Raw genomic sequence first — 18,464 nt, 5'->3', positions numbered from 1 at the left:
AGGGGAGTTGGAGAAACAAAATGCGTGTCGCTGACTCTGTGAAGCATGATGTACCCGAGTGGTGGAATCAGAGTGTGCCACTGCTACAAATGCATAGTTGAGTCCAACGCGGAGACGAGCTAGTTTAAACGACACTAGCTCCGTTAGGAAAGTAGCTCCCTGGATGAATGCTCAAATCGGGGGATGACTGTGAACTGGTGCTGTACTAAGAATGCAACACGGCGGAGCCTAGTTAAACAGGCACTAGCTCTGCCGGAAAAAGTGTGGAAAAAGTTCTGATGCCATGAACCAAGGATGTCTGGAAAGAACAAGACAGCAGTAGACTGTCAAGAGAGAATAAATGAAGTCAGTGTAAACTGGCAGCATAAATGTGTAAGACATGTGGCAAATATAAGGTTTCCCAACAAAGCTGCTGCAAAATAGAAGGAGCAGCAATAATTCATGAAGTGTCACCTTTCACTGATGCCAATATGAGGAGTGTGAAAGAAGGGGCCAAAGAGTAAACTGGTGACGCAAAATTTAAAGGGACAGCCATGGAATATCATCATTTAGCCCTTGAACATGCGTCCTGAGTTTGTACACCCACCTTTGCTTATGTTTAAATAGAAAAGAAGAGCAATCTGTCAGATGGGGTGGTATGAAAGGTTTATCAAGAACGGTCCAATGTAGGTCATTGGGAACATGATTGACCGCTAGAAAATGGTTGGTAAGTTTGGTAGAGGAACGACCACACCTTATAGTACTTTTATGTTCCAAAATACGGGTTTTAATCCGACGGGTGGTCATTCCAACGTATTTTAACCCGCACGGGCAAGTTATAAGGTAGATCAAGTTTGAACTGTTGCAGTTACTGTGGCTTCTGAGAGTCCACGGTCTGCCAGTGCCAATGTCGATCTCTTTAGTTACAGAAGTGTGGCTGCATGCCGCACAAGAACCACATGGGTAGTGGCCCACGACCGGTGGTAGACCCCACAGAGTATGTTGAGTGCCTGTTTGATTGGTGCGTGGGCGGGTATGGACCAATTGATCTCTGATGTTGCTGCTGCGTTTAAACGCGAAAAGAGGTCTAGGCAAACCTACATTACCTATGTTCAGAATTTTACAATTAGACAAGATGATTTTTTTAATTTGATTGGAGAATTGACAATAGGTATGTACACAGGTAAGCCTGCTGTCAGATGTATTGGGGACCTTAGGTGCTAAAAGAGTATCCCGATTGTTATTTGCGGCCCGTTTGGACGCTCTGCGGATCAAATGTTTAGGGTAATGTCTAGCCAGTAGTTGTTTAGATAAATTGCTCGCATGTTCCTTGTATTTAGCAGTTGAGGAGCAATTCCTTTTGAGGCGGAGAAACTGGCCGAAAGGCAGATTGTCCCGCAATGCCCGCGGGTGAAAGCTGTCATATTTCAAAAGAGAATTCACCGCCATGGGTTTCCTGTATAGCTCAGTACTCAGGCCACCATCAAACGGGGTTATCAAAATGTCAAGGAAGGGTAGCTGAGTCTTGGAGTACTCACAGGTAAATTTCAGAAAGGGATCACAATTGTTAAGCCAATTCTTAAAAGCCAACAATGAGGATGGTGGTCCATGCCATAGTACGAACACGTCGTCTATGTACCTCTTCCATATCCTTATTTGATCTTTGTATGGATTGTTGGTACTAAACACATGTTGTTCCTCAAAGACATGAACATACAGATTCGCCAGGCTGGGAGAAAAAATGCTCCCCATTGAAGTGCCTGACACCTGCAGGAACAGCTGTTCCTCAAATTGAAAAAAGTTCTCTTTCATGGCTAGCTTGGCACATGACATTATGAATGAAACAGGAGTGATGGAGTCTGGTGGATTGGCCAACAGGAGAGATTCTATGACTTCCAAAGTCTCATCCTGCGGAATGCAAGTATAAAGTGACTCTACATCGAATGATACTAAGAATTCCGTTTCACAATCAAAGGACAAGTCTTTGAGTAGGATCAGGATGTCCTTGGTATCCTTGAGGTACGTAGGCATTTGGGCTACAAATGGACGTAAGAAATGGTCTGCAAAAGCCGACAATGGTTCCAATAAGGACCCTAGTCCTGAAATGATGGGACGACCAGGAGGGGGACTCACATTTTTATGTACCTTAGGTAGAATATAAAAATAAGGTACAATGGGCGAGGTGTTCACCAGATATTGCGCTTCATTGGAGGTAATCCAACCATTGGTGCTGGCTTCATTCACTAGGACCTGAATGGTCTTTAGTAAACGATTAGTGGGATATTGAGCGAGGGGTTGGTAGAAGGTGGTGTTACCCAATTGTCTCAAGCATTCGGTGCGATAGGCAGTGGTATCCATAATGACTGTGGCACCGTAACCAGATGTATTGTGGAGTTATTTGAGATATATTATTTTTGTGATTATGCTTCTGTAACAAAATTGTCAGACGGTATTTTTTAGAAATAGTTATTGTTATTAGATGATATTTTTATTGAATATTTTGCATTTCTATAATGTTATGTTTAAGTGAGAAGAGATTCTGGGCTTTTTTAAAACAATCTTTGAGATTGTTATTTTTTTTTCTGCCCGCTGTTAAGTGATGAATGCAATTGGTTTCACGATTTATAGTGAAATGCAATATATTCTGAAAACAGCAAAAAAATGTCAAAAAATTGTTTTTGAAAAATATGTAAATACGTGTACTGTATTATAAAATGTTTTATTAAATATTAATACTTATTTCTTTTTTTTCAGATTGAGAAAGAACATTTTCGAAAAATAAAACCATTTTTCTAGCAATTTAAATAAAATTTTATTTGATATTTAATTTTTTGGGTGGGTCAGGTAAGTCAGAAATTACATGGTCCCTTTTTTCCACTTCTCCTCAATCAGATTTTCAGTTTTTTGTAATAATCCCTCAAGGACCTTGTAATGTGGTAATTGTTTTTTAGTGTTTTTTTTTTTTTTTTTAAATACGCTTACCGTATGCGTACGGTAAAAAAAAAAGAAAAAAAAGGTTTTTAAGAAAAGAATAAAAAAAGTTGAAAGGTAAGGTTGGCTCTTAAAAGAGCCGTTGTGTTCATTCAGGGACAGAGGAAAGAAAGAATGGGAATATTAGCTGGTAGGACAAATGTGCTGGTCTATTCTGTTGTTAATTAGGGCAACACTGGTCTCCCCACGAACAATTAGACCATGGCAATTTGAGCACCGCATTGTAACCCTTGCAAATCAAGGGTTAGTTTCCAGAGGACCAGAAAAATGTGATTCTCCACCTGCAGATGAAGGGCTCAGCTGACCTGCCGAAGATGTACTCGGCTGAGCTGCTGTGGATGTGCTCGGACGACTTACTGAAGGGTTTGCTCCAGTATGTCGAGCATTTGTCCTAGTTTGTACATCCTGAAGGTGTCTCAACATAGTGTGATTCCCGAAGGAATACTTATTGTTAGGATTACCTCTAGAAAGTACACGCTGGCAAAGCTTACAAGTCACTAAAGGAGCATTAACCTTTTTCTTGTCCTCTGGAAACGTAAAATACTCCCATATAAAAGAGCTCTTTTGTTTCCTCCTTCTCTGCCTGATGGTGGTGCTGCTAGCCTCACTTGAAGAAGAGGACTGCTGGTCTGCCATTGTATCCCAAAGACAACTCAGCTCCTTCTCCTAAGGGATCACAAGCAGAAATGAGGGGAATGGGTGTGGTGTAGGAGAGTTCTAGAACTGAAAGTAGTTTAAACCAATCAAAAGTGTTGTTTCTTGATCACATGACCCACCGTGCGCGTACGTTACGCTTACGTTACGCTTACGGTGCGCTTACGGTAAAAGTACGCATGCGCGTAAAAAAGACAGGCGCACGCGCGCATGCGCATAAAAGGCACGCCCCAACACTTCCGCGTAACGTGCGCGTATGACGTATGCGCTTACGCCCCGCGTACGTACGTCTACGCAAATTGCGTAACGATACGCAAACAGAGTAGAAATATTACGTACATAAAGCGAAACGTGCGCTTACGGTAAGCTCACCGTACGCGCACGTTAAAAAAAAAAAAAAAATGGAAAAAAAGAATCACTATGTTATACTAATATATCTTACCTGTTTGGATAAAAAAAAAAAGGTGTTAAAAATATATATTGCAACATTTTTTAAATTTTACAATAGTGTTTAAAGAGGATATAAATTAAAAAAAAGATGTGAAAAACCTTGCAAAAAAAAAAAAAAAAAAAAACACACATTAAATAAAAGAATTAGCATTTAAAAAACCATACAAATTCACTGAAAAAACCATGGGTTTCACACACGTTCTAGTTAGGAATTAGCATTTAAAAAACCTTGCAAATTCACTGAAAAAACCATAGGTTTATCAGACGTTATAGTTAGCTGGACATTTTACTCGTAAAAAACCAATGAAATTCCCCCGTTATATAGTTAGTTAAGCTAACTATAACTCGCGCACCCGCAATCCACTGCTGATGACGTCACATATAACATCACTCATGACATGGTCACTGACATCACTCATGACATCACTGATGACATCTCAAATGACATCACTGATGACATCACTGATGAAATCATCCTTGTGATAAAGTGGCAGACCTCCTCTCACCCTAATATAACCTTTGATACACACATTAAAAAATAGAGACTAAAAAATAAAAAAATAATGGAAATTCCAATACCAGTTTCAACAAACTCTTCTGTAATTCTAAGAACCACATACACATCTTCTCATTTACCAACAGTCCTATACAGTCACTCATACATGTACTCACTCATATGTACTCATACACCTGTACATCCTGTTACACAATGTCACTCATCCATAGAGTTACTCACACACATAGTCACTCATGCTAATAAAGAATCAAACATCCATTTACCTTCATATACATTTATACACACACCACCACACTTACTTCAACGGAAACTTACACATACTTGGTCTTTTAAACAATCACTTATATAAACACATACTTAATGATACAGGAACTCTTTCAATCTCTCACTCTCACATATACTCACTTATATACACCAATAGTCACATATACTACTATAAAACATAAGTAGTTACTCATGGAGACACTATTGAGACAGTCATTCACTCACTAACATACCCATACACACACTCATCCACCCATACAGTCCTGCATACATGCTGTCTTCAACACATACAGTGAGTCACTCATTCATGCACCTATGCACTACGTAATACCCCCCACCAAACCATGCAGACACTCAGACAGTCATACTGATACTCAAAAAACAACTAATAACCTATATAGACAATCATGTAGCTACTCACCAACCCATGCAGCCACTTATACACAAAGTGAGAGACTGATACAGATATTTACATATTATAACATTACTCACTAAGCCATGTATTCACTTTGATACACTTTATCAGTCAGTTACAAAATATATTTTTCAAAAAAAATCATCCATTTAGACACTTATATACCCATTTATTCTTACATTGACCTTGAGATATACATATATAAAACATATTTAATTTTCAGAAAAACACACATTCACTGGATGATGTCATCAGTGATGTCATCAGTGATGTCATTTGAGATGTCATCAGTGATGTCATGAGTGATGTCAGTGACCATGTCATGAGTGATGTTATATGTGACGTCATCAGCAGTGGATTGCGCGTGCGCGAGTTATAGTTAGCTTAACTAACTATAACGGGGGAATTTCATTGGTTTTTTACGAGTAAAATGTCCAGCTAACTATAACATCTGTGAAACCTATGGTTTTTTCAGTGAATTTGCAAGGTTTTTTAAATGCTAATTCCTAACTATAACGTGTGTGAAACCCATGGTTTTTTCAGTGAATATATACATATATATATATATATATATATATATATATATATATATATATATATAATATATATATTATCTACTGGCGGTCGCCAGTGGATAGTTATAGTTAGGACCTATTTTCCATAGGAAATCCGCAACATTCTATTGGGAATATCTTTGGCGCCGATTGACGAATCTTCGCAAAAGTTTCCAAACTTTTGTCCAGCTCCGCTCCGCTCCTACCTTGAAAGTTTCATGGTAATTCGTCAAGTGGGGGCCGAGAAAAAAGGGGAGCCCCAAAACACGTTTTCCCCATGCAATTTCCCAAAGGATCTGTTGTCGCACCTACAGCCCGAACCGCTGAACGGAATGACACCAAATTTGGCAAAGAGGTAGTCTTCAGTTCAGACTCGTGCCTTTTGCTTAAATGGTGTGAATCTGTTTAGTAGTTCCTGAGAAAATTAGAGTTAAAAGTACATATATATCTATCTGCGCGGTGGATCTGCGCACCCTACCCGCACCGTAAGCGCACCTTTCCCGAACCGAGTGCGCACCCTCCCGAATACGCGCTGAATACTAATTGGCTGTTGAGTGTCTGTCAACATTCGAATTGTTGGTGGCCATTTTCTGCCTCGGTAGAAGCGAGGCTGAAGAAGCAAGGGGAATAAGTGTGTAAAACATATAAAGGGGGCAGGGTGTAAATACTTTGACCCTGTAGAGGTGCTCCTGGGGGTCCCCTTTTTTTGAAAAAAAAATGGCGAAATGCGCGCACGGTGCGCACATTCTATTGCGTTGGGTGCACGGATTCTCTCGGGTTGGGTGCGCGGATCCATGGAAAAAAAGACAAGAAATCATTGGTTGCATGCCTACTTTCTACACTGAAAGGTAGGGTGTATATTTCTGTTTTTTAAAGGTATGATTCTTATTGGTTGACAAAAACAGATTGTAAGGAACATTATATATGATAAGTTGAAAAGTCAAGCACAGTTCCTGTCTTGTTTAGCAACATTGTGTGCTGAACTTGTGACCTGTGTTCACAGTGCAGTGTTCCATGACCTGTTTCTATGGTAATAGGTAGAAGGCATATTGGCGGAAGGGTTGAAATGTATTTCAGTTGGAAAGGGTTGAAATGTTTAACCAGTTGAAATGTGTGTTTGCTTTTGAGTTTATGTGTGAAGGATTGTGATTTGATGTTTACATGTATATGTGTGGAAAATGAAAGATAACATTTTCCATTCTTTGTTTTTGCTGAGAGGTGCACAGTGCAGAGATTCTGCAAAAGAAAATATGGTGAGTGACTGATCTATAAAACAACTTGAAAGGTGAGTTATTTAATTGTGAGGGGATATATGTAGACTATTTTTATTTTAATGAGACTAATGTATTCCTCCTGCTAAAGTGTAGGGAGTACTTTTTTTCTCTACAATCTTATTGACAGTGTGTGTGCATGTAGAAACCATTCTGTGATAAGCATTTGTGTTTTTCATGTGTTTGCAGACAGATAACTGTGCAGTTTTTATATTTTGGTAGAATTAGAAACCAGTCATTGTTTATGAATTTGTGAAATGAGCTTTTGTTATGTTTCTATACTAAAATGTAGTACACCTTCTAGATGAAGAAATGTGTATTGGTATAGTGGAAGGGATAGTGTTGTTTGTCTAGAATCACACAGTGAGTCTGAGTGCATTTGGGAGTTACTGTGAGAGAAGCATTTGGTAACATCATGTATTTGCTGAAAGATAACTGTTTTAAAACCTCTCATGTTGTCAAGTTTTAGTAGCATTAGAAGCCAGTCTTTGCTTATGAATTGATAAAATTAGTCAGGCTTTGACACTGATGTGCTGTACTTTAATATGTAGATTGTGTGCATTCCACTTACCTCTTGCACATGGACTGTTTCAAACCCTAAACAACTATGCATGAAGTCTTCAAACCACCTTCACATTTGTTTTTCACACCTTCAATTCTCCACTCATTATACATACTCTTCCAGCAAACACCCTGTCACTCCTCTTGTAGTCCTGTAGTGACCCATTCAGAAACATGTCCTGATCCATTCACTGCGCCAAAACCCAGCCACTTACAAATTCACCTAGGCACTCTCCTTGCAGTTCTCTAATCATTCAGTCAGTACCCAATTACTCATGCATTGAGCCGGGCCTTAGCACATGGAGTGCTTCAAACGCCTATCCACTATGCATGCAGTTGTCTAACCACGTACACAATTGTCTTTTGCACCTTCAATTCCCCAGTCAGTCTACATAAACCCCAGCAAACACCCTATCACTCCCCTTGCACTCCTCCAGTGACCCATTCAACACTATGTACTAATGTATTTACTTCAACAAAAGCCAACTACTTATAAATTCACCTAGGCACTCTCCTTGCAGTACTCTAATCATTTAGTCAGTACTCAAGTACTCGTGCATTGAGTCGGGGCTTAGCACATGGACTGCTTCAAACACATATCCACTATGCATGCAGTCATCTAACCATCTACACACTTGTCTTTCACACCTTCAATTCCCCAGTCAGTATACATACACTCCAGTAAACACCCTATCACTCCCTTTGCACTCCTCCAGTGACCCATTGAGCACCATGTACTAATGTATTTACTGCACCAAAAGCGAACCACTTATAAATTCACCCAGGCACTCTCCTTGCAGGACTCTAATCATTGAGTCAGTACTCAAGTACTCATGTAGTGAGCCAGGCCTTAGCACATGGACTATTTCAAACGCCTATGCACTATGCAGGCATTCCTCTAACTACCTACACGGTTGTTTTTCACACCTTCTATTTCCCAGTCAGTATTCATTCACTTCCAGGAAACACCCTGTCACTCTTCTTGCACTCTTCTAGTGACCTATTCAGCACCATGGACTAATCCATTCCCTGTGCAAAACCCAAACAGTTATAAATTCACCCAGGCACTCTCCTTGCAGTACTGTAATCATTCAGTGAGTACCCAAGTACTCATCCAGTGAGCCAGGCCTTAGCACATGGACTGCTTCAAACGCCTATCCACTATGCATGCAGTCCTGTAACCACCTACATACTTGTATTTCACACCTTCAACTCCCCAGTCGGTATTCATACAGTTCTAGCAAACATCCTGTCACTCATCCCGTGTATCTCCTTATAGTACTGTAATCATTCAGTCAGTTAGCATGTAGTCTATTAGGGCCATATGTAGGTAGCATCACATTTACCGATTCATAAATACCGAATTTTACCGATTCGGTATTTATGAATCGGTAAATGTGATGTAGGTAATGATTCGGTAAATTTTACCGAATCGGAAATATTCGGTAAATATGAATCGGTATTTACCGATTCGGTAATGGGGCATACCTTCCCATTGATTCCTATGGGCCTGAAGGCCCATAGGAATCAATGGGAAGCCAGTCACCATTACCGATTCGGTAAATACCGATTCGGTAATGGGGCGAGCAAATACAAGGGTGGCAGGGTGTCACATTGACACCCTGTTGCACCCCTGATTCTTGCATGTGTGCACATGTGGCGCACATACATGCCCTAAGGGCATGTATGTCTGCCACATGGCACTCTTACATCTGCAAATTATTGCGTTTTGCAAGGTATTCGTTATTTATCACCAACCTGAATTTGGTGGTAAATAACAAATTCTAATTCCTACTCATCACTCATTAGAGTGTTTCCTACATATCATTTCAGGATTCGGTATTTACCGAATCGGTATTTTTACCGAGTCGGTATTCGGTAAATTACCGAATACTGAAATGATGCCCCCTACATCTCAACTAGCTAAATACCGGTCGGTAACAGGAAATTTACAGAATTTCGGCCGTTACCGACCGGTATTTAGCTTCCTACATATGGCCCTTAGTGAGGTAGGCTTTAGGGCATGAACTGCTTCAAAGTAGTTTGCACTATGCATGTAGTGTTTTAACCATTGTCACACTTGTGCTTCAGGGCTATAGTTTCTTGGTCAGTTTTTATACAAAATGTGTTTCGACAGTAATAGAATAGTATAAATTTGAAAGTTATTAATATACATTTATTTGTGATTCTTTTTTACAGATACAGAGCAGGAGTGTTTCTCATCTGTTTGCACTTTTCTCATGCAACATTGTTTGGATGAAGGGTCCATAGGTGTTTCATCATACTTGCCGTACGAGTATTTCTTGTTAGGATCCCCTTGCTATAGAACTCTTTTGGAAATTTTGCACGTGACCAAGCTGGCATTGATCTTTGTTTGCCCCTCGGGAAAGGTAAACATTTTCTACACCACTGAAGAAAAACGTTGTGGGGTGGTGCATCCTTCAAAAATTCATCCTTAGATTCGGTGAATATTTTAAAGCAACAACATTTACAGTTTTTGTAAGATAAAGTTATAAAATTTTGTTAGCCGTAAGCATTTTTATATCTGTGATTTGTATTTTGTGGTATTTTGCTGAGAATAGTATGTTGTTGTTTTTTTAACAATCTTTCTGATTGGTTTTTTTTTGCCCGCTGCTAAGTGATGAGTACAATTGAAATCACTATTTTTAGTGAAATTCAATATATTCTGAGAACAGCAAAAAAGGCAAACAAATTACTTTGTGGAAATTATGCTGTGTTGTAAAAAATGTATTATTACATATTATAATTTTTATTTCCTTTTCTTTCACAGATCCAAATTTAGCAAAAAGCAATTTAAATGAATTTAGATTGGAATGGAAAATCTATTGTTTTGTTTTTAGCAGAAAAGTTTCTAAGTGTCCAATTCTGAAACGTAGAAATATTTCTCTAAAATCAGCCGAACTACGAATTCCGATTTACTCACCTGTTATCAGGAGAGAACCCAGGGCTGCATCTTTTAGCCCAGCACTGACCCTGAAAAGTAATTCTAAGTGTACTTACCAGTAACTTGTATTTCCTTCCATAGGAATCCATTTTGTGGTTTTCACCATAAAAGTTTCTAAGTGCCTATTTTCACAAACTAAAAATATTCATAAAAAATCGTCTGTATGACTTAAACACATTCTTTCAACTGTTTACAGGAGTTTGGCCAGTGCTGGATCCAGGATCCACCACTGAGTACGAAAAAGTAACGATAACACTACTTACCTGCTAAGTGAATTTTCTGCCTTAGGATAACATTGGTGATTCTATGGGAAAAAGTTTCTAAGTGTCAACTTTTAAAATACAATATTATTCTTTAAAAATTACTACTGTAACCAAAGCGCTTTTACTCAACTGTTTACAGTAGATGTCCAAGGACTGAATCTAGGATACAGTCCTATGGTTAGAAAAGTAATCCATAAAGTGACTAATTGCATTTAAGTAGAAATTCACATTGAGCTCAATGTTGCTTTGTGTTTGAAATTGTGTTGCCCATTGTAACAACTGTAACTACTGTACTTAAAAGTCTGTTGCCTATTTGCCAAGTATTTAAACTAAAGTAATTCATTCTGAGAAAGTATATTTTGTATTGTAATGTATAATGTATTTATATTGTAATTAAAAAAATATATCTAAAATTAAATACATTAAAAAATGTAGTAAATCAGTATCAAACAAATCAGTGTAACAATTAATACATTCAAAATTGTAATTTACAAAACCTTTGAAATTCACAAAAAAACACAGGTTTCAGGCCTGATATAGTTAGGAATTAGCATTTAAAAAACCTTTGAAATTCACTGAAAAAACAATAGGTTTCAGGGGCGTTATAGTTAGGGATTGGCATTTAAAAAACCGTAGAAATTCACTGAAAAAACCATAGGTTTCAGGGGCGTTATAGTTAGCTGGACATTTCCCTCGTACAAAACCCTAGAAATTCCCCTGTTATAGTTAGTTCAGCTAACTATAACTCGCGCCCCCGCAATGCACTGCTGATAACGTCACATATTACTTCACTCATGACATGGTCAGTGACATCACTGATGACATCACTGATGACATCTGAAATGACATCACTGATGACATCTGAAATGACATCACTGATGACATCACTGTTGACGTCATCCATGTGATAAATTAGTGCATCTTCTCACACCCTTTGATATACTCTTATATCTACAAACACATCCACTCACACACCTGTACAGTCACTCATACTTACAGTCACTCAGTACAGGACTATCATATGCATTTATACACCTACATAGACACTCACACACCACCAATCATCCATAGAGGTACTCTCACACCTAGTCAGTCATGCAAATAATTAATCACACTCCCATTTACTCACCTATGCAGTTATACACACACAAGTTCACTTACTCATAAAAATAGTACCACATTCTTAAGCTCTTATACAATCACTGATACAAGCACAGACTCATCCATACAGCCACTCTAACAATCACATATACCCACTTATATACTCTTACACACATATATACTGCCTTTCACATATGTAGTTACTCACACATGTACCACTGAGATATACATTCAATCACTAACAAACCCATACATACACTCACCCAACCATACACTCCATCAAAGATGCACTCTTAAAACCATGCACCCATAGAATCACCCACTCACACATGTATGCACAGAGTCACACACACCCCACCCACACAAACACTCTGGCACCCAAACATATACTCAGACAACTAATCAATAACCCATTGAGACTCTCATATAGCTATTCGCAAAACCATGTAGCCGCTTATACACCAACAGACAGACAGATACAGACATTCACACAGTTTAGTCACTAGTCTGCAGTAAGATACGTTTAATGACTCACTTATAGAGTCAGTCATGCACCTACTAAATCATCCATTCATACACTTATACACCCACTCATTCTTCCTTAGGTTTTTCCCTATATATATATTAAACATATTTAAAATTTACAGAAACACACACTCACTGGATGACGTCATCAGTGATGTCATTTCAGATGTCATCAGTGGTCATCAGTGATGTCACTGACCATGTCATGAGTGATGTAATATGTGACGTCATCAGCAGTGCATTACGGGGCGCGAGTTATAGTTAGCTGAACTAACTATAACAGGGGAATTTCTAGGGTTTTGTACGAGGGAAGTGTCCAGCTAACTATAACACCCCTGAAACCTATGTTTTTTTCAGTGAATTTCTAAGGTTTTTTAAATGCCAATTCCTAACTATAACGCCCCTGAAACCTATGGTTTTGTCAGTGAATTTAGATCTAAATATATATTCACTGAAAAAAAACAAAGGTTTCAGTGGCAATATAGTTAGGAATTGGCATTTAAAAAACCTTTGAAATTCACTAAAAAAAACAAAGGTTTCAGGGGCATTATAGTTAGGAAATGGCATTTAAAAAACCTTTGAAATTCACTGAAAAAACTCTAGGTTTCAGGGGCGTTATAGTTAGCTATTTGTACATATGTACATAAATATGTTGCAAATCTATGCTTCTCTCTGCACGGCTGCTTAAACTGCAGCCATATGGTGACACAGGCACCATAGTGCAAGGATATCTGTGTCATGTGCTCTTTGTTTTTGCACAGGAAGACACAGCTTCCTGCACAAAAACAATGAGAAAACACATTCTACTCCTTTAATGTATGCTGAACATTTTAGCATGCATTGAAGATGTAAAAATGAGGAGAAATGAAAACAATTCTCCTTCTTTTGCTTTCCTACAACAATTTTAGAATGGCGCAGCATTCACACACATATCGAGATTCATGATTTCTGATAAATCTAGAGTTGTGTCTTGTTCTATGAGTATTAGGGAGGGCGACAATTTCCGTTCCGCTCGCGGAAATTGCGACAATTCGACATTTTCGCCTTCCGCGCGGAACGCGAAAATATCAAAATTTCCGCGATCCGCGAGGGAACGGAAATTAAATAAAGCAGGGGCCCGAGTTGAAGCTCAAATTCAGGAACGCATTAATCAGCACAAAACATTTGGGAGCGTGGAGGTGGCTTAGCACTAGCAGATGTGCCATCTACCCATTCCACCCTGAAATGTTAGCGGATATACTTGATGTTGGTGTTTGCATCGTTCATTTTCTTGAGCGCAATCCTCGTGTAGAAATCGTGATCGTGGTTAAGCAGATGTGCCTTCTCCCCATTTCCACCCTGAAATGTTAGTGGATATACTTGATGGTGGTGTTTGCATCCTTCATTTTCTCGAGCGCAATCCTCATGTAGTTCCGGTGCCAAGGCGGTTACTTCCTTTTCCTTGTCTGCCTCAGAGACACTGCTCTGACCCTTTATAAACAAGAGGCAAGTGAACTGCATGGAAGCCCGCCCGTTTGGCCCCGCCCCACACACCAGCGGTGGGCAACGTCTTCCCGCCATTTCCCCCACTATGATGAACAGCTGACTCGAAGGACCCCGGGGGTGTCGGCACCGTGGCAACGTTACAGACACACATGGTCACTGTAGACAACTCTTCTGGAGAAAAGAGAATATTCCCTTGATCCAACAATTAAGAGAGCATAAAATATTATGTCAGAAAGGGGGTTCTATATAGAAATATTTTTTTCTTTATTTAAAAAAACATATTTATCATTATATATCATACAAAGTCACTTAACATTTCATAGTACATCAAAATATTAAAAACCTCATAAAATACATGACAATTCGATTTCAATCACATAAAACAATGTAACACAATTATGACCAGCATAATATGGAGACAGACAAAATTGTAAGATTCAAATACCTTCTTTACGATTTCACATCAGATTGAGTTTCTAAGATACAGCACATTATACATTAATAAATCTGTATATACGTAATCAGTATTTGTTCTTTGATTGTGCTTATCCACAGCGTCGACGCGTTTCGATGGCTTCAAAATGATATTACCATCTTTATCAAGACCACATGATTCTGTCTCCCACCACAGTTAATCTTATTCCTTTGTATTAGGGGATATCTATCTGTGCTCCTTATTCTCTGAATAGTAAGATGAACTCCAACTCATCTTTTTCCGCCCTCGTGATGAATCGAGTAATGTGTTGCACTTTATAGTTACCTTTTGGTGATTGGGGGGGGCTCGTTAGTTGTAAACAACCTCTTTCTATGGTTATATTTCTGGGTTCCCGCAACACGTAATGTGCTAAAATCCTCCTCTTTGACCAGCGAGTCTGGTTTACGCTGTGTTACCTCCGTCCTATCAGTTTCCGGATCGGAGCAAAATTTGGATTTTGCTCCGCAAATTCCGCCCACCCCTAGTATTCAGTGCAATCATGCACAACAACACTTATAGAACAGCCTTTCAACACAAAGTGGTGTGTATGATGAGGTTGTATTTACATGGAGTAGAAAAAGTGCACAGAGTGCCTTTTCCTCTCTTTGTAAATATGAAAGAGTGTCTTGCGCAATAACTATGTTACAAAAAGTGACATATATCTGGTTTTAAAATTTCTTGCGAATGATAGAAGGTAAGCAAAGAGTTCTGTCTGCAAAGAAGAATGATTGAAATGATTGCGGTCCTTCAATAGGTACAATGGGAAATATTATGAACACCTCAAATCTCTTTTTTTGCAAGTCATATGATAGCTGATTATGGTCAGATTTCAAAACTACATAGGTATAAATGGAGTGTTTTTAGAAATGTGTTTCAACTTTGTAGCTTCTTGCAGACCTCCTCAGTCTGCATATTGAGACTTAGTTAAACTTACCTTCACAGTAATAGGAATAAAAAATGGTATACATTTTTTTCTCAGATTTTCTTTGCAAACTGTATTGTTATAAATTGCTTATTTTTAAATTTGGATCTGTGAAAGAAAAGAAAAAAAAATTATAACATGTAATAATACATTTTTTACAACACAGCATAATTTCCACAAAGTAATTTATTTGCCTTTTTTGCTGTTCTCAGATTATATTGAATTTCACTAGAAATAGTGATTTCAATCGTACTAATCACTTAGCAGCGGGGTAAAAAAATCAGAAAGATTGTTAAAAAAAAACAACATGCTATTCTCAGTAAAATACCAGAAAATACAAATCACACATATATGAAATGCTTACGGCTTACAAAATTTTATAACTTTAACTTATAAAAACTGTAAATTTTGCCGCCTTCAAATATTCACCGAATCAATGACCACCAAAAAGTCCATGTTTCAAAAATATACCTTTCCTTGATGCCAAATGGTATTTTTGCACTCCTTCTTTATGTAAATTGTCCAATGGTAGTCCTATTAAATTATAATAATAAATTCCTCAGAGAATGAATTATCTTGCTAAAACTTTAACTTTAAAAATATTAGGTATGAATTTTGTAGTTCCCTAGGCAAACGTTGTTTGAATTCCAACTGGGAATCATTACAAAGTGTCCAGCCCTTGTCACATTTTAGATAGACAGTGTAATGTCCAGATGTGGTGGAAGGACCATCATGGAAAATTATAGCAATTGCTGCAAAAGTTCTTCCTGATATTGATAGTTGTGCTGCTACAAATTGCTTTAGTAAAGTATCCAGTTGTACAACATTGCATCATTAAAATTATGTATTTGCCATATTTTGTTAAGAATAATGTGGATAACATTTCTGATTTACATTGGCTACACTCCATGTTTTGATTTGCACCTTTAACTAATTTATTGAAAGACACTGATTTACATTCTGGTAATGTTAAATACAGAAATCTCTCAGTGTCTAAATTAGTGCTACATGTATACATGCAATTTTCACAATGATGTTCCCATTTGTAAGAAAAGCCAAAAATATTTTCTATTTCTACACCTTCATTTTCAAAAATGGTAAGCATATACATTAAAAGTTCCTGAGCATCTTGTTGGATATTTTGTGAAAATTGTGTAGAACCAGAACACACATCCAAAAGACTACGAACATCTGAAACAGATTGTATTTTACTTGTATCTGTTGTCAACATTTCATAAACAGAACGCAACAGAGAACAAAAATCTTTGTTGCCGATTCTGCATAATTTGTTCTTGCAAACCTTCCAGATAAAAAACAACATTGACCACTACATTAGCATAGCAGTTGACAGCTGAACTATTTTCAAACTGATAACCAACAATCTCTTCAACAGTGTCCAATTTCTTTTTACCTGCAATCACAACATTATCTTGTTCTTTTCCCTTCTTGACACCTTCAGAACAGATATTCTCTAACCTTCTTTTTCGACCAACCACAAGCTTTTCAAATACAGGATATTTACCTAAATTTGGAGCATAAACCCTTCTTAGCCTATTATACTCTTTTACACAGTTTGCATCTGCAGTAACCTTCGTCTCATCAAAATCAATCAAAAACAAACCAGAGAATGTTCTGACTCGCGACAAAGCAACATATGCCATACCCTCTTTAAATATGGTAGATCCAATGTTCACCAATGCACTGTCTACACTTAATCCGTGAGATTTATGAATAGCCACTGCGTATGCCAGAGAAAATGGAAATTGTTTTCTGCGGACATATCCATCTTTAACAAGCAAAAAACGAACGAAACAACTACCAATATTTTCACTTCATCAATCTGATCAAATTTAATTTTTAAAAATTCAATTCCTTCTTTTTTCTGATAATTCACAAAATCCACCACTTTACCCATGGCACCATTAACTAAACCTTTCTCTACATCCAAATTACGCCTTAAAATTAGCCGACAGTTTACACACGCATAGAGTGTCTTTTCTAAACAAGCAGTTTTAGATATGTTTTTTTTCTAAACAATCCGGTTTTGATCTCAACTTTCCTGTCAAAATAATAGTGATTCCTTCATGCTGTATTTTATCGATGGCTTCCATTTTTACAATTGCTTCATTTTCCAGTTTCAATAGTTCTTTGTTGAATATGGAACACTCGCGCAGTGTTGGCATTAAGCAAATCATTGATTTATTTTTAGCAATTTCCACATACACTTCTGCAGGAACTGCATTTTCATTTGGAAAGACATTGCAAAGTAATCAACTCTCTAAAGCTTGTTTGCCTAGTTTTGAAAGAATTCCAATTCTTATATCTTGAAGAATACTTCCATATTCAGCATCATTTGCCTGTCGCATATTTGTTGTCAGTTCATTGTATTCAAAATGAGTCCAAATGTTCACATTACCAGAACTGGCAAGAGACTTTCTGGTATCTTCATGGGCTAGTGTTTTAAATACCAGTTGTCCTTCTACCGGAGTCAGTTGCAGTAGATCTCCCAAAACTATGACGTGTTTTCCTCCAAATAACACGTCATACTCTGTTTTAAGAATTTGCTGCATTCTTAAATGCACAAAGGCAAGCATCAAGTTTGAGACCATGCTCACCTCATTAATAATGAGAAGTTTCATTTTCTTCAGGACTCTTGCAACTTCACATCAAGCTTCTCCAAATAGCTTGTGGTATTCCAATTTGTTTTCAAGCTCTACTGGCAGCATTAGTAAACGATGTAAAGTAATTCCTTTAATGTTATGTGCTGCCAACCCAGTTGGAGCAGTGACAACACAAGACAAATGCGAATCAGTTGTTTTCTGCAGATAACTTGTAATTACTTTAATTAAGAAACTTTTTCCAGCTTGACCACTCACATACATTCGGATAGGTTGAAATGATGTACATGAGCACCCTCTCTTTTCATGAAGTAATCCATGGTCTATATGCTCTTTCACTTGCTCATTTATTTGTTTCTGTCCAACATTTAGTTGTTCTTCCAAGTTTCCTAACTGTATTGCATCTTCTTGAGCTTGATACATTGCTGTTTCCACCTCATTCATTGCAATCACT

The sequence above is a fragment of the Triturus cristatus genome, chromosome 8, assembly GCF_964204655.1.
Source record: "Triturus cristatus chromosome 8, aTriCri1.1, whole genome shotgun sequence".
Taxonomy (NCBI): domain Eukaryota; kingdom Metazoa; phylum Chordata; class Amphibia; order Caudata; family Salamandridae; genus Triturus; species Triturus cristatus.
Note: the sequence above shows the minus strand (reverse complement) of the source record.